Here is an 18,373-nt window from a genome sequence, read left to right as displayed (position 1 = left end):
CCAACTCTGCTTTGCTTCCGAGGTCAGATGAGATCAGGCTTTGTCAGAGTGGTATGGCCGTAAGCAAAAGCTGACCCCAAATGGGGCCTATTTAAATAGTGTAATCAAAAGACTGACTGAGTGACTGACTGAGTGACTGACTGACTGACTGATTGATTGATTGATTGGGTCCCCTTCAAACCTGTGTCCAACCTTTATCCCAAAACAGGATGTTGTGCAGAGGCCATGAAAACACTGATCCAAATAAAAAGCTTAAAGCACCTATTATTCCCATTCAGACTCCCAACCAAGTATTAACCAGGCCTAACTCTGCTTTGCTTCCGAGGTCAGATGAGATCAGGCTTTGTCAGAGTGGTATGGCCATAATCGAAAGCTGACCCCAAATGGGGCCTATTTAAATAGTGTAATCAAAAGACTGACTGACTGACTGACTGATTGATTGATTGATTGATTGGGTCCCCTTCAAACCTGTGTCCAACCTTTATCCCAAAACAGGATGTTGTGCAGAGGCCATGAAAACACTGATCCAAATAAAAAGCTTACAGCACCTAGTATTCCCATTCAGTCTCCCAACCAAGTACTAACCAGGCCCAACTCTGCTTTGCTTCCGAGGTCAGATGAGCTCGGGCTTTGTCAGAGTGGTATGGGCGTAAGCGAATGCTGACCCCAAATGAGGCCTATTTAAATAGTGTAATCAAAAGACTGACTGAGTGACTGACTGAGTGACTGACTGAGTGACTGACTGAGTGACTGACTGAGTGACTGACTGAGTGACTGACTGAGTGACTGACTGAGTGATTGATTGATTGGGTCCCCTTCAAACCTGTGTCCAACCTTTATCCCAAAACAGGATGTTGTGCAGAGGCCATGAAAACACTGATCCAAATAAAAAGCTTACAGCACCTAGTATTCCCATTCAGTCTCCCAACCAAGTACTAACCAGGCCCAACTCTGCTTTGCTTCCGAGGTCAGAGGAGATCAGACTTTGTCAGAGTGGTATGGCCGTAAGCAAAAGCTGACCCCAAATGGGGCCTATTTAAATAGTGTAATCAAAAGACTGACTGAGTGACTGACTGACTGACTGACTGAGTGACTGACTGACTAACTGATTGATTGATTGATTGGGTCCCCTTCAAACCTGTGTCCAACCTTTATCCCAAAACAGGATGTTGTGCAGAGGCCATGAAAACACTGATCCAAATAAAAAGCTTAAAGCACCTAGTATTCCCATTCAGTCTCCCAACCAAGTACTAACCAGGCCCAACTCTGCTATGCTTCCGAGGTCAGATGAGATCAGGCTTTGTCAGAGTGGTATGGCCGTAAGCGAAAGCTGACCCCAAATGGGGCCTATTTAAATAGTGTAATCAAAAGACTGACTGACTGACTGACTGATTGATTGATTGGGTCCCCTTCAAACCTGTGTCCAACCTTTATCCCAAAACAGGATGTTGTGCAGAGGCCATGAAAACACTGATCCAAATAAAAAGCTTACAGCACCTAGTATTCCCATTCAGTCTCCCAACCAAGTACTAACCAGGCCCAACTCTGCTTTGCTTCCGAAGTCAGATGAGATCGGGCTTTGTCAGAGTGGTATGGACGTAAGCGAATGCTGACCCCAAATGGGGCCTATTTAAATAGTGTAATCAAAAGACTGACTGACTGACTGACTGACTGATTGATTGATTGGGTCCCCTTCAAACCTGTGTCCAACCTTTATCCCAAAACAGGATGTTGTGCAGAGGCCATGAAAACACTGATCCAAATAAAAAGCTTACAGCACCTAGTATTCCCATTCAGTCTCCCAACCAAGTACTAACCAGGCCCAACTCTGCTTTGCTTCCGAGGTCAGATGAGATCGGGCTTTGTCAGAGTGGTATGGCCGTAAGCGAAAGCTGACCCCAAATGGGGCCTATTTAAATAGTGTAATCAAAAGACTGACTGAGTGACTGACTGATTGATTGATTGGGTCCCCTTCAAACCTGTGTCCAACCTTTATCCCAAAACAGGATGTTGTGCAGAGGCCATGAAAACACTGATCCAAATAAAAAGCTTACAGCACCTAGTATTCCCATTCAGTCTCCCAACCAAGTACTAACCAGGCCCAACTCTGCTTTGCTTCCGAGGTCAGATGAGATCGGGCTTTGTCAGAGTGGTATGGCCGTAAGCGAAAGCTGACCCCAAATGGGGCCTATTTAAATAGTGTAATCAAAAGACTGACTGAGTGACTGACTGAGTGACTGACTGAGTGACTGACTGAGTGACTGACTGAGTGACTGACTGAGTGACTGACTGAGTGACTGACTGAGTGACTGACTGATTGATTGATTGGGTCCCCTTCAAACCTGTGTCCAACCTTTATCCCAAAACAGGATGTTGTGCAGAGGCCATGAAAACACTGATCCAAATAAAAAGCTTACAGCACCTAGTATTCCCATTCAGTCTCCCAACCAAGTACTAACCAGGCCCAACTCTGCTTTGCTTCCGAGGTCAGATGAGATCAGGCTTTGTCAGAGTGGTATGGCCGTAAGCAAAAGCTGACCCCAAATGGGGCCTATTTAAATAGTGTAATCAAAAGACTGACTGAGTGACTGACTGAGTGACTGACTGACTGACTGATTGATTGATTGATTGGGTCCCCTTCAAACCTGTGTCCAACCTTTATCCCAAAACAGGATGTTGTGCAGAGGCCATGAAAACACTGATCCAAATAAAAAGCTTAAAGCACCTATTATTCCCATTCAGACTCCCAACCAAGTATTAACCAGGCCTAACTCTGCTTTGCTTCCGAGGTCAGATGAGATCAGGCTTTGTCAGAGTGGTATGGCCATAATCGAAAGCTGACCCCAAATGGGGCCTATTTAAATAGTGTAATCAAAAGACTGACTGACTGACTGACTGATTGATTGATTGATTGATTGGGTCCCCTTCAAACCTGTGTCCAACCTTTATCCCAAAACAGGATGTTGTGCAGAGGCCATGAAAACACTGATCCAAATAAAAAGCTTACAGCACCTAGTATTCCCATTCAGTCTCCCAACCAAGTACTAACCAGGCCCAACTCTGCTTTGCTTCCGAGGTCAGATGAGCTCGGGCTTTGTCAGAGTGGTATGGGCGTAAGCGAATGCTGACCCCAAATGAGGCCTATTTAAATAGTGTAATCAAAAGACTGACTGAGTGACTGACTGAGTGACTGACTGAGTGACTGACTGAGTGACTGACTGAGTGACTGACTGAGTGACTGACTGAGTGACTGACTGAGTGACTGACTGAGTGACTGACTGAGTGACTGACTGAGTGACTGATTGATTGGGTCCCCTTCAAACCTGTGTCCAACCTTTATCCCAAAACAGGATGTTGTGCAGAGGCCATGAAAACACTGATCCAAATAAAAAGCTTACAGCACCTAGTATTCCCATTCAGTCTCCCAACCAAGTACTAACCAGGCCCAACTCTGCTTTGCTTCCGAGGTCAGAGGAGATCAGACTTTGTCAGAGTGGTATGGCCGTAAGCAAAAGCTGACCCCAAATGGGGCCTATTTAAATAGTGTAATCAAAAGACTGACTGAGTGACTGACTGACTGACTGACTGAGTGACTGACTGACTAACTGATTGATTGATTGATTGGGTCCCCTTCAAACCTGTGTCCAACCTTTATCCCAAAACAGGATGTTGTGCAGAGGCCATGAAAACACTGATCCAAATAAAAAGCTTAAAGCACCTAGTATTCCCATTCAGTCTCCCAACCAAGTACTAACCAGGCCCAACTCTGCTATGCTTCCGAGGTCAGATGAGATCAGGCTTTGTCAGAGTGGTATGGCCGTAAGCGAAAGCTGACCCCAAATGGGGCCTATTTAAATAGTGTAATCAAAAGACTGACTGACTGACTGACTGATTGATTGATTGGGTCCCCTTCAAACCTGTGTCCAACCTTTATCCCAAAACAGGATGTTGTGCAGAGGCCATGAAAACACTGATCCAAATAAAAAGCTTACAGCACCTAGTATTCCCATTCAGTCTCCCAACCAAGTACTAACCAGGCCCAACTCTGCTTTGCTTCCGAAGTCAGATGAGATCGGGCTTTGTCAGAGTGGTATGGACGTAAGCGAATGCTGACCCCAAATGGGGCCTATTTAAATAGTGTAATCAAAAGACTGACTGACTGACTGACTGACTGATTGATTGATTGGGTCCCCTTCAAACCTGTGTCCAACCTTTATCCCAAAACAGGATGTTGTGCAGAGGCCATGAAAACACTGATCCAAATAAAAAGCTTACAGCACCTAGTATTCCCATTCAGTCTCCCAACCAAGTACTAACCAGGCCCAACTCTGCTTTGCTTCCGAGGTCAGATGAGATCGGGCTTTGTCAGAGTGGTATGGCCGTAAGCGAAAGCTGACCCCAAATGGGGCCTATTTAAATAGTGTAATCAAAAGACTGACTGAGTGACTGACTGATTGATTGATTGGGTCCCCTTCAAACCTGTGTCCAACCTTTATCCCAAAACAGGATGTTGTGCAGAGGCCATGAAAACACTGATCCAAATAAAAAGCTTACAGCACCTAGTATTCCCATTCAGTCTCCCAACCAAGTACTAACCAGGCCCAACTCTGCTTTGCTTCCGAGGTCAGATGAGATCGGGCTTTGTCAGAGTGGTATGGCCGTAAGCGAAAGCTGACCCCAAATGGGGCCTATTTAAATAGTGTAATCAAAAGACTGACTGAGTGACTGACTGAGTGACTGACTGAGTGACTGACTGAGTGACTGACTGAGTGACTGACTGAGTGACTGACTGAGTGACTGACTGAGTGACTGACTGAGTGACTGACTGATTGACTGACTGATTGACTGACTGATTGATTGATTGGGTCCCCTTCAAACCTGTGTCCAACCTTTATCCCAAAACAGGATGTTGTGCAGAGGCCATGAAAACACTGATCCAAATAAAAAGCTTACAGCACCTAGTATTCCCATTCAGTCTCCCAACCAAGTACTAACCAGGCCCAACTCTGCTTTGCTTCCGAGGTCAGATGAGATCAGGCTTTGTCAGAGTGGTATGGCCGTAAGCAAAAGCTGACCCCAAATGGGGCCTATTTAAATAGTGTAATCAAAAGACTGACTGACTGACTGACTGATTGATTGATTGGGTCCCCTTCAAACCTGTGTCCAACCTTTATCCCAAAACAGGATGTTGTGGAGAGGCCATGAAAACACTGATCCAAATAAAAAGCTTACAGCACCTAGTATTCCCATTCAGTCTCCCAAAAAAGTACTAACCAGGCCCAACTCTGCTTTGCTTCCGAGGTCAGATGAGATCAGGCTTTGTCAGAGTGGTATGGCCGTAAGCAAAAGCTGACCCCAAATGGGGCCTATTTAAATAGTGTAATCAAAATTAAATAGTGTAATCAAAAGACTGACTGAGTGACTGACTGAGTGACTGACTGAGTGACTGACTGAGTGACTGACTGAGTGACTGACTGAGTGACTGACTGAGTGACTGACTGAGTGACTGACTGAGTGACTGACTGATTGATTGATTGGGTCCCCTTCAAACCTGTGTCCAACCTTTATCCCAAAACAGGATGTTGTGCAGAGGCCATGAAAACACTGCTCCAAATAAAAAGCTTACAGCACCTAGTATTCCCATTCAGTCTCCCAAAAAAGTACTAACCAGGCCCAACTCTGCTTTGCTTCCGAGGTCAGATGAGATCAGGCTTTGTCAGAGTGGTATGGCCGTAAGCGAAAACTGATTCCAAATGGGGCCTATTTAAATAGTGTAATCAAAAGACTGACTGACTGACTGACTGACTGATTGACTGATTGATTGATTGGGTCCCCTTCAAACCTGTGTCCAACCTTTATCCCAAAAGAGGATGTTGTGCAGAGGCCATGAAAACACTGATCCAAATAAAAAGCTTACAGCACCTAGTATTCCCATTCAGTCTCCCAACCAAGTACTAACCAGGCCCAACTCTGCTTTGCTTCCGAGGTCAGATGAGATCAGTCTTTGTCAGAGTGGTATGGCCGTAAGCAAAAGCTGATTCCAAATGGGGCCTATTTAAATAGTGTAATCAAAAGACTGACTGACTGACTGACTGACTGATTGATTGATTGGGTCCCCTTCAAACCTGTGTCCAACCTTTATCCCAAAAGAGGATGTTGTGCAGAGGCCATGAAAACACTGATCCAAATAAAAAGCTTACAGCACCTAGTATTCCCATTCAGTCTCCAAACCAAGTACTAACCAGGCCCAACTCTGCTTTGCTTCCGAGGTCAGATGAGATCAGGCTTTGTCAGAGTGGTATGGCCGTAAGCAAAAGCTGACCCCAAATGGGGCCTATTTAAATAGTGTAATCAAAAGACTGACTGACTGACTGACTGATTGACTGATTGATTGATTGGGTCCCCTTCAAACCTGTGTCCAACCTTTATCCCAAAAAAGGATGTTGTGCAGAGGCCATGAAAACACTGATCCAAATAAAAAGCTTACAGCACCTAGTATTCCCATTCAGTCTCCCAACCAAGTACTAACCAGGCCCAACTCTGCTTTGCTTCCCAACCAAGTACTAACCAGGCCCAACTCTGCTTTGCTTCCGAGGTCAGATGAGATCAGGCTTTGTCAGAGTGGTATGGCCGTAAGCGAATGCTGACCCCAAATGGGGCCTATTTAAATAGTGTAATCAAAAGACTGACTGACTGACTGACTGATTGATTGATTGGGTCCCCTTCAAACCTGTGTCCAACCTTTATCCCAAAACAGGATGTTGTGCAGAGGCCATGAAAACACTGATCCAAATAAAAAGCTTACAGCACCTAGTATTCCCATTCAGTCTCCCAACCAAGTACTAACCAGGCCCAACTCTGCTTTGCTTCCGAGGTCAGATGAGATCGGGCTTTGTCAGAGTGGTATGGCCGTAAGCGAAAGCTGATCCCAAATGGGGCCTATTTAAATAGTGTAATCAAAAGACTGAGTGACTGACTGAGTGACTGACTGACTGACTGAGTGACTGACTGAGTGACTCACTGACTGAGTGACTGACTGAGTGACTGACTGACTGACTGACTGTCTGACTGACTGACTGATTGATTGATTGGGTCCCCTTCAAACCTGCGTCCAACCTTTATCCCAAAACAGGATGTTGTGCAGAGGCCATGAAAACACTGATCCAAATAAAAAGCTTACAGCACCTAGTATTCAACTTCAGTCTCCCAACCAAGTACTAACCAGGAACCAACTCTGCTTTGCTTCCAAGGTCAGATGAGATCGGGCTTTGTCAGAGTGGTATGGCCGTAAGCGAAAGCTCACCCCAAATGGGGCCTATTTAAATAGTGTAATCAAAAGACTGACTGACTGACTGACTGATTGATTGATTGGGTCCCCTTCAAACCTGTGTCCAACCTTTATCCCAAAACAGGATGTTGTGCAGAGGCCATGAAAACACTGAACCAAATAAAAAGCTTACAGCACCTAGTATTCCCATTCAGTCTCCCAACCAAGTAATAACCAGGCCCAACTCTGCTTTGCTTCCGAGGTCAAATGAGATCGGGCTTTGTCCGAGTGGTATGGCCGTAAGCGAAAGCTGACCCCAAATGGGGCCTATTTAAATAGTGTAATCAAAAGACTGACTGAGTGACTGACTGATTGATTGATTGGGTCCCCTTCAAACCTGTGTCCAACCTTTATCCCAAAAGAGGATGTTGTGCAGAGGCCATGAAAACACTGATCCAAATAAAAAGCTTACAGCACCTAGTATTCCCATTCAGTCTCCCAACCAAGTACTATCCAGGCCCAACTCTGCTTTGCTTCCGAGGTCAGATGAGATCGGGCTTTGTCAGAGTGGTATGGCCGTAAGCGAAAGCTGACCCCAAATGGGGCCTATTTAAATAGTGTAATCAAAAGACTGACTGAGTGACTGACTGATTGATTGATTGGGTCCCCTTCAAACCTGTGTCCAACCTTTATCCCAAAACAGGATGTTGTGTAGAGGTCATGAAAACACTGATCCAAATAAAAAGCTTACAGCACCTAGCATTCCCATTCAGTCTCCCAACCAAGTACTAACCAAGCCCAACTCTGCTTTGCTTCCGAGGTCAGATGAGATCAGGCTTCGTCAGAGTGGTATGGCCGTAAGCGAAAGCTGACCCCAAATGGGGCCTATTTAAATAGTGTAATCAAACGACTGAGTGACTGACTGACTGACTGTGACTGACTGACTGACTGATTGATTGATTGATTGATTGGGTCCCCTTCAAACCTGTGTCCAACCTTTATCCCAAAAGAGTATGTTGTGCAGAGGTCATGAAAACAGTGATCCAAATAAAAAGCTTACAGCACCTAGTATTCCCATTCAGTCTCCCAACCAAGTACTAACCAGGTCCAACTCAGCTTTGTTTCCGAGTTCAGATGAGATCAGTCTTTGTCAGAGTGGTATGGCCATAAGCAAAAGCTGACCCCAAATGGGGCCTATTTAAATAGTGTAATCAAAAGTCTGACTGACTGACTGACTGATTGATTGGGTCCCCTTCAAACCTGTGTCCAACCTTTATCCCAAAAGAGGATGTTGTGCAGAGGTCATGAAAACACTGATCCAAATAAAAAGCTTACAGCACCTAGTATTCCCATTCAGTCTCCCAACCAAGTACTAACCAAGCCCAACTCTGCTTTGCTTCCGAGGTCAGATGAGATCAGGCTTCGTCAGAGTGGTATGGTCGTAAGCGAAAGCTGACCCCAAATGGGGCCTATTTAAATAGTGTAATCAAAAGACTGACTGAGTGACTGACTGATTGATTGATTGGGTCCCCTTCAAACCTGTGTCCAACCTTTATCCCAAAACAGGATGTTGTGCAGAGGCCATGAAAACACTGATCCAAATAAAAAGCTTACAGCACCTAGTAGTTCCCTTCTGTCTCCCAACAAAGTACTAACCAGGCCCACCTCTGCTTTGCTTCCGAGGTCAGATGAGATCAGGCTTTGTCAGAGTGGTATGGCCGTAAGCGAAAGCTGACCCCAAATGGGGCCTATTTAAATAGTGTAATCAAAAGACTGACTGACTGACTGATTGATTGATTGATTGGGTCCCCTTCAAACCTGTGTCCAACCTTTATCCCAAAACAGGATGTTGTGCAGAGGCCATGAAAACACTGATCCAAATAAAAAGCTTACAGCACCTAATATTCCCATTCAGTCTCCCAACCAAGTACTAACCAGGCCCAACTCTGCTTTGCTTCCGAGGTCAGAGGAGATCGGGCTTTGTCAGAGTGGTATGGCCGTAAGCGAAAGCTGACCCCAAATGGGGCCTATTTAAATAGTGTAATCAAAAGACTGACTGAGTGACTGACTGAGTGACTGACTGACTGAGTGAATGATTGATTGATTGATTGGGTCCCCTTCAAACCTGTGTCCAACCTTTATCCCAAAACAGGATGTTGTGGAGAGGCCATGAAAACACTGATCCAAATAAAAAGCTTACAGCACCTAGTATTCCCATTCAGTCTCCCAACCAAGTACTAACCAGGCCCAACTCTGCTTTGCTTCCGAGGTCAGATGAGATCGGGCTTTGTCAGAGTGGTATGGCCGTAAGCGAAAGCTGACCCCAAATGGGGCCTATTTAAATAGTGTAATCAAAAGACTGACTGAGTGACTGACTGAGTGACTGACTGACTGACTGATTGATTGATTGATTGGGGCCCTTCAAACCTGTGTCCAACCTTTATCCCAAAACAGGATGTTGTGCAGAGGCCATGAAAACACTGATCCAAATAAAAAGCTTAAAGCACCTATTATTCCCATTCAGACTCCCAACCAAGTATTAACCAGGCCTAACTCTGCTTTGCTTCCGAGGTCAGATGAGATCAGGCTTTGTCAGAGTGGTATGGCCATAATCGAAAGCTGACCCCAAATGGGGCCTATTTAAATAGTGTAATCAAAAGACTGACTGACTGACTGACTGACTGATTGATTGATTGATTGATTGGGTCCCCTTCAAACCTGTGTCCAACCTTTATCCCAAAACAGGATGTTGTGCAGAGGCCATGAAAACACTGATCCAAATAAAAAGCTTACAGCACCTAGTATTCCCATTCAGTCTCCCAACCAAGTACTAACCAGGCCCAACTCTGCTTTGCTTCCGAGGTCAGATGAGCTCGGGCTTTGTCAGAGTGGTATGGCCGTAAGCGAATGCTGACCCCAAATGAGGCCTATTTAAATAGTGTAATCAAAAGACTGACTGAGTGACTGACTGACTGATTGATTGGGTCCCCTTCAAACCTGTGTCCAACCTTTATCCCAAAAGAGGATGTTGTGCAGAGGCAATGAAAACACTGATCCAAATAAAAAGCTTACAGCAACTAGTATTCCCATTCAGTCTCCCAACCAAGTACTAACCAGGCCCAACTCTGCTTTGCTTCCGGGGTCAGATGAGATCGGGCTTTGTCAGAGTGGTATGGCCGTAAGCGAAAGCTGACCCCAAATGGGGCCTATTTAAATAGTGTAATCAAAAGACTGACTGAGTGACTGACTGAGTGACTGACTGAGTGACTGACTGAGTGACTGACTGAGTGACTGACTGAGTGACTGACTGAGTGACTGACTGAGTGACTGACTGAGTGACTGACTGAGTGACTGACTGAGTGACTGACTGAGTGACTGATTGATTGGGTCCCCTTCAAACCTGCGTCCAACCTTTATCCCAAAACAGGATGTTGTGCAGAGGCCATGAAAACACTGATCCAAATAAAAAGCTTACAGCACCTAGTATTCCCATTCAGTCTCCCAACCAAGTACTAACCAGGCCCAACTCTGCTTTGCTTCCGAGGTCAGATGAGATCGGGCTTTGTCAGAGTGGTATGGCCGTAAGCGAAAGCTGATCCCAAATGGGGCCTATTTAAATAGTGTAATCAAAAGACTGAGTGACTGACTGAGTGACTGACTGACTGACTGAGTGACTGACTGAGTGACTGACTGAGTGACTGACTGACTGACTGACTGTCTGACTGACTGACTGATTGATTGATTGGGTCCCCTTCAAACCTGCGTCCAACCTTTATCCCAAAACAGGATGTTGTGCAGAGGCCATGAAAACACTGATCCAAATAAAAAGCTTACAGCACCTAGTATTCAACTTCAGTCTCCCAACCAAGTACTAACCAGGCCCAACTCTGCTTTGCTTCCAAGGTCAGATGAGATCAGGCTTTGTCAGAGTGGTATGGCCGTAAGCGAAAGCTCACCCCAAATGGGGCCTATTTAAATAGTGTAATCAAAAGACTGACTGACTGACTGACTGATTGATTGATTGGGTCCCCTTCAAACCTGTGTCCAACCTTTATCCCAAAACAGGATGTTGTGCAGAGGCCATGAAAACACTGAACCAAATAAAAAGCTTACAGCACCTAGTATTCCCATTCAGTCTCCCAACCAAGTAATAACCAGGCCCAACTCTGCTTTGCTTCCGAGGTCAAATGAGATCGGGCTTTGTCCGAGTGGTATGGCCGTAAGCGAAAGCTGACCCCAAATGGGGCCTATTTAAATAGTGTAATCAAAAGACTGACTGAGTGACTGACTGATTGATTGATTGGGTCCCCTTCAAACCTGTGTCCAACCTTTATCCCAAAAGAGGATGTTGTGCAGAGGCCATGAAAACACTGATCCAAATAAAAAGCTTACAGCACCTAGTATTCCCATTCAGTCTCCCAACCAAGTACTAACCAGGCCCAACTCTGCTTTGCTTCCGAGGTCAGATGAGATCGGGCTTTGTCAGAGTGGTATGGCCGTAAGCGAAAGCTGACCCCAAATGGGGCCTATTTAAATAGTGTAATCAAAAGACTGACTGAGTGACTGACTGATTGATTGATTGGGTCCCCTTCAAACCTGTGTCCAACCTTTATCCCAAAACAGGATGTTGTGTAGAGGCCATGAAAACACTGATCCAAATAAAAAGCTTACAGCACCTAGCATTCCCATTCAGTCTCCCAACCAAGTACTAACCAAGCCCAACTCTGCTTTGCTTCCGAGGTCAGATGAGATCAGGCTTCGTCAGAGTGGTATGGCCGTAAGCGAAAGCTGACCCCAAATGGGGCCTATTTAAATAGTGTAATCAAACGACTGAGTGACTGACTGACTGACTGTGACTGACTGACTGACTGATTGATTGATTGATTGATTGGGTCCCCTTCAAACCTGTGTCCAACCTTTATCCCAAAAGAGTATGTTGTGCAGAGGTCATGAAAACAGTGATCCAAATAAAAAGCTTACAGCACCTAGTATTCCCATTCAGTCTCCCAACCAAGTACTAACCAGGTCCAACTCAGCTTTGTTTCCGAGTTCAGATAAGATCAGTCTTTGTCAGAGTGGTATGGCCATAAGCAAAAGCTGACCCCAAATGGGGCCTATTTAAATAGTGTAATCAAAAGACTGACTGACTGACTGACTGATTGATTGGGTCCCCTTCAAACCTGTGTCCAACCTTTATCCCAAAAGAGGATGTTGTGCAGAGGTCATGAAAACACTGATCCAAATAAAAAGCTTACAGCACCTAGTATTCCCATTCAGTCTCCCAACCAAGTACTAACCAGGCCCAACTCTGCTTTGCTTCCGAGGTCAGATGAGATCAGGCTTTGTTTTGTTTTTTTTTTTGGTTTTTTTTATTGAAAAAGTATTAAAAAATATTCCATCAAGAAAATATGTTACAATATAAATACATTTTCATCTTAAAATATTAGAATGTACATTATTTTTACACATAAAACCTAACTCCACATAAAACATTTAGTATTTACACCCAGTATAATGTTTAATTTAAAACACAGTCAACCTCTAAAACAATAAATAACACTCGTATAATTAAAATTACCCTTGTTATCTTGGCACTTTCCACTGTAAATCATCAAAAATCTTGCATACCTCAGGTGTAAAAACGTCATAAAATTCGTTCATTTTGTCTTCTTGCTTAAAATAGAGAAACGAACATTCAACGTATTTTTCTACTTTTCTTTTAAAAACACGCTCGACATCCAATACAATTCCTTCCCTCTTTGCCACGACCCTTCTTTCCCATGTTGCACTTTTGAACAGCATCACGAGCACATTAATCAGTTTGTTGTTCTTGCTCTTTTTATCAACTCCCAACATGACAATCTTATTCCATTCAAAATCTCTCACATTTTTTTTCTCCCTTCAGGTGCCCAATTATCTCTCTACATTTCGCGTTCGCTCCTTCCAGCCCTTTGCAGCGTGAAAACAAATGTAAAAAACCTTCCTCATCATCATGACATACTTTGCATATTGGCGTTTGCTCCATTCCTAATTTATTCAAAAAAGCATCTGTTAATACTACTCTGTGCCTAATAAAATATTCAAGGTTTTCCAGCTTTGTCTCTACAAGCGTCCCTCTCATGTTACCCCATATGTCGTTTTCCTCTAGGTCGTCAAACTTCTTCAGCCAGTACTCATTTGCTATTGGTATTTTAAAAATTCCGTCTCTAAAAAAAACTATAAAACATTTTCACTGTACAGAGTTTGAAATCAAAACATTTTTCCCCCACCTTCACGTAAAACTCCCTTCCCGTTCCCTCCTCCATGTTTTCTATTCTTTCTATCCACTCCTTCGGTATTGCATTCTTGATTACCTCATATTTGTTGATAATTTCCTGCGTGCTGAAGTCTTCCTTTGCTTCCTCCATTGCATCTATTATGCATTGTACCGGTAGGAACCCTTCTTTAAACTCATATAAAACGTCCCTTACCCTTGTAATTCCCACCTCCCACCACTTTCTAAAAAAGATCTCTTTTCCTTGCTTTAAAACTCTGTTGTTTGAAAACAGGGGCTGGTTCAGGATGTTCTCTCTGCCTCGGGGCTCAAAGTGCACAATGGTTAGAAATTTCCCCCATGCGCCCATCATTTCTTTATAAAAGTCCGGTAGCCCTTCCGCCATCCAGTTCTTCGTCTTCATGCATAAAATACCGTCCCCCAAGTTAAAATTCCCGCATTTATTTAAAAAATACCCCATTGTTTTTTTTCCACGCTGTATCGTTCTCGTCATCCATATTTTTTTTTTATTATTTTTACTCTTAAGCTGTTTTTCTTTTGCCCGATATCCACCAACCCTAGACCTCCCCTTTCCACCGCTCCTATCAAGGTGTTATATGCGATTCTTGACGGTTTTTTATCCCATAAAAAGTCTAAAACACATTTCTTGAGCCTTTGTTCTGCCCACAAAGGCAAGGATGACACATATAGGGTGTACCATAATTTCGACGCCATCAACACATTTAGAATTAAAACCTTCCCTTTCAAACTGAGAGTCCTCAGTTTCCAGAAAGCCAGCTTCCTTTCGATATTTCCTAAAATACCCTCCCACATGGTTTCTCCTGCCTTCCTTTCATCCTTTCCGATTAAAACGCCCAAGATCTTTATTTCATTTGTTTCTTTAAAAGCAAAGTAATCTGTTAGATCTACGGCCCCTCCGAATCTCATGTACACTGTTTTGTCTACATTGATCTTACCCCCTGAGCCCTTACAAAACATTTGTACGATTTCCATTGCTTTCTTGACGCTCTCCTTATCTTTCGCTATTAGCGTTGTGTCGTCCGCGTATTGAAATATCGTCTCTTTTTCTTTCCCTCCTTCAACCCCGATTCCTTTTATCGTACATTCTTGTTTCATTGCTAGACCCAGTGGCTCTGAGATAAGTGAGTATAAAAGCGCTGATAGTGGGCATCCCTGTCTTATCGATCTTTGAATTTTAAAACACTGTGTTAAAAAACCATTGCACTTTATTCTTGTTGTTGCCCCTCTATATAAAATTTTGATCCATTCGATAAAATTTTCCCCGAAGCCAAAACTTTTTAAAATCCCAAATAAATAATCGTGATCGACCCTGTCAAAAGCTTTCTCAAAATATATGCTAACTACATATCTTTCTTTATTTTTCATCTTCATATATCTTATTTTATCTTGTATACTTAGCGTTGTGTCCGCTATATCCTTCCCTTTTACCCCATATACCTGATTCGTTCTAATTATGGCTGGCATTACTTCTTTTAGTCTATTTGCTAAAATTTTCGCTAAAATCTTTAAGTCAGTATTAAGCATTGTGATCGGTCTATAGTTTCTTAAATCTTCTCTTTCCCCTTTTCTTTTATATATCAACTTTACCACTCCCATTCCCATTCTTTTGTTTATTTTCCCTTTCTTAAATATCTCATCGTATACATTTTTCAAAGTGCTGGTTAAAACATCCTTAAAAACAATATAAAACTCACCCCCCAATCCATCTATTCCCGGGCTTTTCTTTCTATTTAGTTGTGCTATGGCTTTTTCTGTTTCTTCCTCCCTTATTTCTTTGTCACATTCATTTTTTTCTTCCTCTCCTACCCTTGCTTCTATTTGATTTAATAAAAATCCCTTCTCCTTTTCTCCTACTCCCTCTGAGCTAAATAGTTTCTCGTAATATACTTTAACTTCTTTTAGAATTTCCTCATTTTCCTCTACTACTTTCCCATTCTCCCCTTTAATTCCTTTTATTGTCTCGGCTTTTCCCTTCCTTCTTTCTAAATCGAAGAAGAATTTTGTGCATTTTTCCCCCTCCACCATAGACTTTGCTTTACTTCTTAACCTTGCGCCTTGATATTTACTTTCTTCTATTTCCTGCAATTCTTCTTCTATTGCTTTCAATTTCTGTATATCTTTTTCCTTCTCCCACCGTTCCCTTATTTCTCTTTTTTTATCCTTTTTCCTTTTCTGTATAAGCGTACAATATTTTATTGTAAATTTCTTTACTTCATATTTTACATTTTCCCACCATATTCTTTTATCTTCTATGAACATCCCGTTTTCTTTTTCGTTTTCCATTATCTCTTTTATTTTTTCAATATACTCTTCATTCTTTAAAATCGCTGTATTTAAATCCCATACCCCTGGCCCTCTTTTGACTACCCTCCAATCTATGTGTACGAACAGGGGCTTATGATCGCTTAAACTTGTTTCTTCGTACTTTATCCCTTCTATAAATCTTTCTGTGTTTCTTGTGCATAAAATGAAATCAATCCTTGTCTTACACATAAAATTTCCAACTATCTGCCTCCTTGAGTATTCTTTTTTTTTTCTCATTTCTTTCCCTCCAAATGTCGATCATATTGTTTTCGTCCATTAATAATTTTAATTCTTTTCTCCCTGTGTCTGTTTTAAAAACCATCCCTTCCGCCATATCCAATTTGCTAAATACCGTGTTAAAATCCCCCATTATAATAACCCTAGTGTGATTTTTTAGGAACTCTCTTAAGAACTTAAAATACTCCCTCTTCTCCTGTTCCCCCGTTGGTGCATGCACGTTAACCACCACCACTTTTCTCTCTTCTTGTTCTAGTTCCACCACCATGCATTTCCCAAATATGTCCTTATATATCATTTTACATTTTATATCTCTATCATTTTTTATCAATATTGCTACCCCCCTCCCGAATTTATCGTCACCATTACTATAAAATATTTCTCCATTCCATCTTTTCCTCACTTCGCTTATGAACCCATCTCTCCAGTTTGTTTCTTGTAAAACAATTACGTCCTCCAGTTTACACATTTCTTTGACTTTTTCGAATTTGCTTACATTTAACAACCCTCTCGCATTAAATGTAACTAGTCTTAAGACCATGCAGAAAACAAAGATGTACATCATACCCATCGTTTCAGTCTATCCCCTCCAAGTCCTTCAGACACTCATATCTGTTTCCATGCTTCAACACGTCTTTTTTAATCACTCTTTTCCTAGCAGCTGTCAAACTTGGCAAAACCTTTATTGATCGCCTCCTTTTTATTGTTTTTAGTAGTTTGTCGTCCATTTCTTCCCCCTCCTCACTTTCATTTTCAGCACTTTGCTGGCTCCTGCTTTCCTCTTTTTGTTCTGTTCCATCCAGCGCGTTTTCCAGGGTTTCAGTGATGTCGATTGGTGTCCAGGTTGCTGCCTGTCGCTCCTGTTGTACATTTTGTCTGTCACCCTCGTCCATCTGCTCACCGTGCTCCGTGTCTTCAGCTGCATCATCGATCCGTGTTTCTCCGGCTTGCTCCTCTTGTTCCCTCTCATCGTCTCCTCCTTGCTTCTGTCCGTTCACCTGTTCCTCCTTTCGCTCCTCGCTCTCCATCCAGCATTCACACTTGTTTAGGTGCCTGTCGCAGTCCGGGCACTTCACCGTTTTGCAGTCCCTTGCGAAGTGTCCCCTCTCCTCGCACTTGTAGCACGTGAAGCTGGGGCAGTCCTTGACCAGATGGTCCGGGCTAAGACACAGCCGACATGTCTTCACCTGCTGGCTGTGCATTACCCGGAAGTACTGAGGTCCTTCTGCGGTTTCCAGCTTGGTGCTGTATGGGAGCGACGTCACCTCTTTCGGGAAACTTGTTTTTACATATCTAGTCCCGTCTTCGATGCTTGTACCGGGATATTGCCTCCTTTTTATTTTTGATATGGGTGTTACTCCCCATCCCGTCAGCTTTTGGATGATGACTTCATCGTCCAGGTAAACAGGTAGGTGCATGAAGGACACCACAAAGTCTCTATTGTGTAGCCGCGTGACTTCACATTTTATGCCTCTGATTGTCAGGCCGTCGCACAGGCTTTCCGTGTCTTCCTCTTTCTGGAGCGTCACCTCATATTCTTTCCTCTGTTTAGGTCTCACCGCCAGGATTCTTCCTTCCCCGATTTTCTCCGCCACCGCTTTTATGATGTCCGCCGCTCTGGCTTCCTCCACATTCCCCAGATCCACCGTCACGGTTGCCTCCTTCATATAAATTCTCTTCCCGCCTTCCTTTTTTTCCAGCTTCCCTTTTCCGTCATCATCCGTTGTCTTTAAGCCATCCATTTTACACAAACAAAGAAAACAAACAAACAAACAAAGAAAAGACGCAAACTAGGCTCAAAAAGCTCCTCCCAAACAGCCTGCGCTGCCGGGAGGAACAAACAAACAAACAAACAAAAAATACTAATGAAAATAACTAGGAATTTAACCACAAAAAAATAAACACAAAGATTTTGGTGAGCCTCTCTCACCAACTGCAGCCAACTCCCTACTTCTCAGGTGCTACTCAATAGCGCCGTCAGAGTGGTGTGGCCCTAAGCGAAAGCTTATGGGGCCTATTTAAATAGTGTAATCAAAAGACTGACTGACTGACTGATTGATTGATTGGGTCCCCTTCAAACCTGTGTCCAACTTTTATCCCAAAAGTGGATGTTGTGCAGAGGTCATGAAAACACTGATCCAAATAAAAAGCTTACAGCACCTAGTATTCCCATTCAGTCTCCCAACCAAGTACTAACCAGGCCCAACTCTGCTTTGCTTCCAAGGTCAGATGAGATCAGGCTTTGTCAGAGTGCTATGGCCGTAAGCGAA

General features: G+C 43.4%; 9 non-coding genes and 33 pseudogenes across 9 annotated transcripts; all 42 read right to left on the bottom strand.

Moving 5' to 3' along the window:
- Positions 1-65, bottom strand: part of LOC128631001 (uncharacterized) — a 119-nt pseudogene extending 54 nt beyond the window's left edge.
- Positions 66-249: 184 nt separating this feature from the next.
- On the bottom strand, positions 250-368 carry LOC128630988 (uncharacterized; annotated as a pseudogene).
- A 168-nt stretch (positions 369-536) lies between these two features.
- Positions 537-655, bottom strand: LOC128630969 (uncharacterized; annotated as a pseudogene).
- A 236-nt stretch (positions 656-891) lies between these two features.
- On the bottom strand, positions 892-1,010 carry LOC128630967 (uncharacterized; annotated as a pseudogene).
- Positions 1,011-1,206: 196 nt separating this feature from the next.
- On the bottom strand, positions 1,207-1,325 carry LOC128630980 (uncharacterized; annotated as a pseudogene).
- A 160-nt stretch (positions 1,326-1,485) lies between these two features.
- LOC128630962 (uncharacterized) lies at positions 1,486-1,604 on the bottom strand (annotated as a pseudogene).
- A 164-nt stretch (positions 1,605-1,768) lies between these two features.
- On the bottom strand, positions 1,769-1,887 carry LOC128630982 (5S ribosomal RNA). The gene has a single exon (XR_008395171.1). It is a non-coding gene; the product is annotated as a 5S ribosomal RNA (ribosomal RNA).
- A 160-nt stretch (positions 1,888-2,047) lies between these two features.
- LOC128630975 (5S ribosomal RNA) lies at positions 2,048-2,166 on the bottom strand. The gene has a single exon (XR_008395170.1). It is a non-coding gene; the product is annotated as a 5S ribosomal RNA (ribosomal RNA).
- Positions 2,167-2,410: 244 nt separating this feature from the next.
- LOC128631000 (uncharacterized) lies at positions 2,411-2,529 on the bottom strand (annotated as a pseudogene).
- Positions 2,530-2,713: 184 nt separating this feature from the next.
- On the bottom strand, positions 2,714-2,832 carry LOC128630987 (uncharacterized; annotated as a pseudogene).
- Positions 2,833-3,000: 168 nt separating this feature from the next.
- On the bottom strand, positions 3,001-3,119 carry LOC128630968 (uncharacterized; annotated as a pseudogene).
- A 272-nt stretch (positions 3,120-3,391) lies between these two features.
- LOC128630966 (uncharacterized) lies at positions 3,392-3,510 on the bottom strand (annotated as a pseudogene).
- A 196-nt stretch (positions 3,511-3,706) lies between these two features.
- LOC128630979 (uncharacterized) lies at positions 3,707-3,825 on the bottom strand (annotated as a pseudogene).
- A 160-nt stretch (positions 3,826-3,985) lies between these two features.
- LOC128630961 (uncharacterized) lies at positions 3,986-4,104 on the bottom strand (annotated as a pseudogene).
- Positions 4,105-4,268: 164 nt separating this feature from the next.
- LOC128630964 (5S ribosomal RNA) lies at positions 4,269-4,387 on the bottom strand. The gene has a single exon (XR_008395169.1). It is a non-coding gene; the product is annotated as a 5S ribosomal RNA (ribosomal RNA).
- Positions 4,388-4,547: 160 nt separating this feature from the next.
- Positions 4,548-4,666, bottom strand: LOC128630955 (5S ribosomal RNA). The gene has a single exon (XR_008395168.1). It is a non-coding gene; the product is annotated as a 5S ribosomal RNA (ribosomal RNA).
- Positions 4,667-4,946: 280 nt separating this feature from the next.
- On the bottom strand, positions 4,947-5,065 carry LOC128630999 (uncharacterized; annotated as a pseudogene).
- A 160-nt stretch (positions 5,066-5,225) lies between these two features.
- LOC128630957 (uncharacterized) lies at positions 5,226-5,344 on the bottom strand (annotated as a pseudogene).
- Positions 5,345-5,619: 275 nt separating this feature from the next.
- LOC128630956 (uncharacterized) lies at positions 5,620-5,738 on the bottom strand (annotated as a pseudogene).
- A 172-nt stretch (positions 5,739-5,910) lies between these two features.
- On the bottom strand, positions 5,911-6,029 carry LOC128630958 (uncharacterized; annotated as a pseudogene).
- A 164-nt stretch (positions 6,030-6,193) lies between these two features.
- Positions 6,194-6,312, bottom strand: LOC128631033 (uncharacterized; annotated as a pseudogene).
- A 168-nt stretch (positions 6,313-6,480) lies between these two features.
- Positions 6,481-6,638, bottom strand: LOC128630983 (uncharacterized; annotated as a pseudogene).
- A 160-nt stretch (positions 6,639-6,798) lies between these two features.
- On the bottom strand, positions 6,799-6,917 carry LOC128631028 (5S ribosomal RNA). The gene has a single exon (XR_008395182.1). It is a non-coding gene; the product is annotated as a 5S ribosomal RNA (ribosomal RNA).
- Positions 6,918-7,173: 256 nt separating this feature from the next.
- Positions 7,174-7,293, bottom strand: LOC128630985 (uncharacterized; annotated as a pseudogene).
- Positions 7,294-7,453: 160 nt separating this feature from the next.
- LOC128630971 (uncharacterized) lies at positions 7,454-7,572 on the bottom strand (annotated as a pseudogene).
- A 160-nt stretch (positions 7,573-7,732) lies between these two features.
- Positions 7,733-7,851, bottom strand: LOC128630995 (5S ribosomal RNA). Its single transcript, XR_008395177.1, has one exon. It is a non-coding gene; the product is annotated as a 5S ribosomal RNA (ribosomal RNA).
- Positions 7,852-8,011: 160 nt separating this feature from the next.
- On the bottom strand, positions 8,012-8,130 carry LOC128630965 (uncharacterized; annotated as a pseudogene).
- A 190-nt stretch (positions 8,131-8,320) lies between these two features.
- On the bottom strand, positions 8,321-8,439 carry LOC128630977 (uncharacterized; annotated as a pseudogene).
- A 156-nt stretch (positions 8,440-8,595) lies between these two features.
- LOC128630974 (uncharacterized) lies at positions 8,596-8,714 on the bottom strand (annotated as a pseudogene).
- A 160-nt stretch (positions 8,715-8,874) lies between these two features.
- On the bottom strand, positions 8,875-8,993 carry LOC128630984 (uncharacterized; annotated as a pseudogene).
- Positions 8,994-9,153: 160 nt separating this feature from the next.
- Positions 9,154-9,272, bottom strand: LOC128630950 (uncharacterized; annotated as a pseudogene).
- Positions 9,273-9,460: 188 nt separating this feature from the next.
- On the bottom strand, positions 9,461-9,579 carry LOC128631017 (5S ribosomal RNA). The gene has a single exon (XR_008395181.1). It is a non-coding gene; the product is annotated as a 5S ribosomal RNA (ribosomal RNA).
- Positions 9,580-9,762: 183 nt separating this feature from the next.
- LOC128630986 (uncharacterized) lies at positions 9,763-9,881 on the bottom strand (annotated as a pseudogene).
- Positions 9,882-10,053: 172 nt separating this feature from the next.
- Positions 10,054-10,172, bottom strand: LOC128631031 (uncharacterized; annotated as a pseudogene).
- A 160-nt stretch (positions 10,173-10,332) lies between these two features.
- On the bottom strand, positions 10,333-10,451 carry LOC128630972 (uncharacterized; annotated as a pseudogene).
- A 284-nt stretch (positions 10,452-10,735) lies between these two features.
- Positions 10,736-10,854, bottom strand: LOC128631006 (5S ribosomal RNA). Its single transcript, XR_008395180.1, has one exon. It is a non-coding gene; the product is annotated as a 5S ribosomal RNA (ribosomal RNA).
- A 240-nt stretch (positions 10,855-11,094) lies between these two features.
- LOC128630981 (uncharacterized) lies at positions 11,095-11,213 on the bottom strand (annotated as a pseudogene).
- A 160-nt stretch (positions 11,214-11,373) lies between these two features.
- On the bottom strand, positions 11,374-11,492 carry LOC128630970 (uncharacterized; annotated as a pseudogene).
- A 160-nt stretch (positions 11,493-11,652) lies between these two features.
- LOC124627306 (5S ribosomal RNA) lies at positions 11,653-11,771 on the bottom strand. Its single transcript, XR_006981749.2, has one exon. It is a non-coding gene; the product is annotated as a 5S ribosomal RNA (ribosomal RNA).
- A 160-nt stretch (positions 11,772-11,931) lies between these two features.
- On the bottom strand, positions 11,932-12,050 carry LOC124627546 (uncharacterized; annotated as a pseudogene).
- Positions 12,051-12,240: 190 nt separating this feature from the next.
- On the bottom strand, positions 12,241-12,359 carry LOC124627545 (uncharacterized; annotated as a pseudogene).
- Positions 12,360-18,251: 5,892 nt separating this feature from the next.
- On the bottom strand, positions 18,252-18,370 carry LOC124627554 (uncharacterized; annotated as a pseudogene).
- Positions 18,371-18,373: the final 3 nt, after the last annotated feature.

Source organism: Ictalurus punctatus, unplaced genomic scaffold (genome assembly GCF_001660625.3).
Source record: "Ictalurus punctatus breed USDA103 unplaced genomic scaffold, Coco_2.0 Super-Scaffold_100074, whole genome shotgun sequence".
NCBI lineage: Eukaryota > Metazoa > Chordata > Actinopteri > Siluriformes > Ictaluridae > Ictalurus > Ictalurus punctatus.
This window is presented reverse-complemented; position numbering and strand designations above follow the sequence as displayed.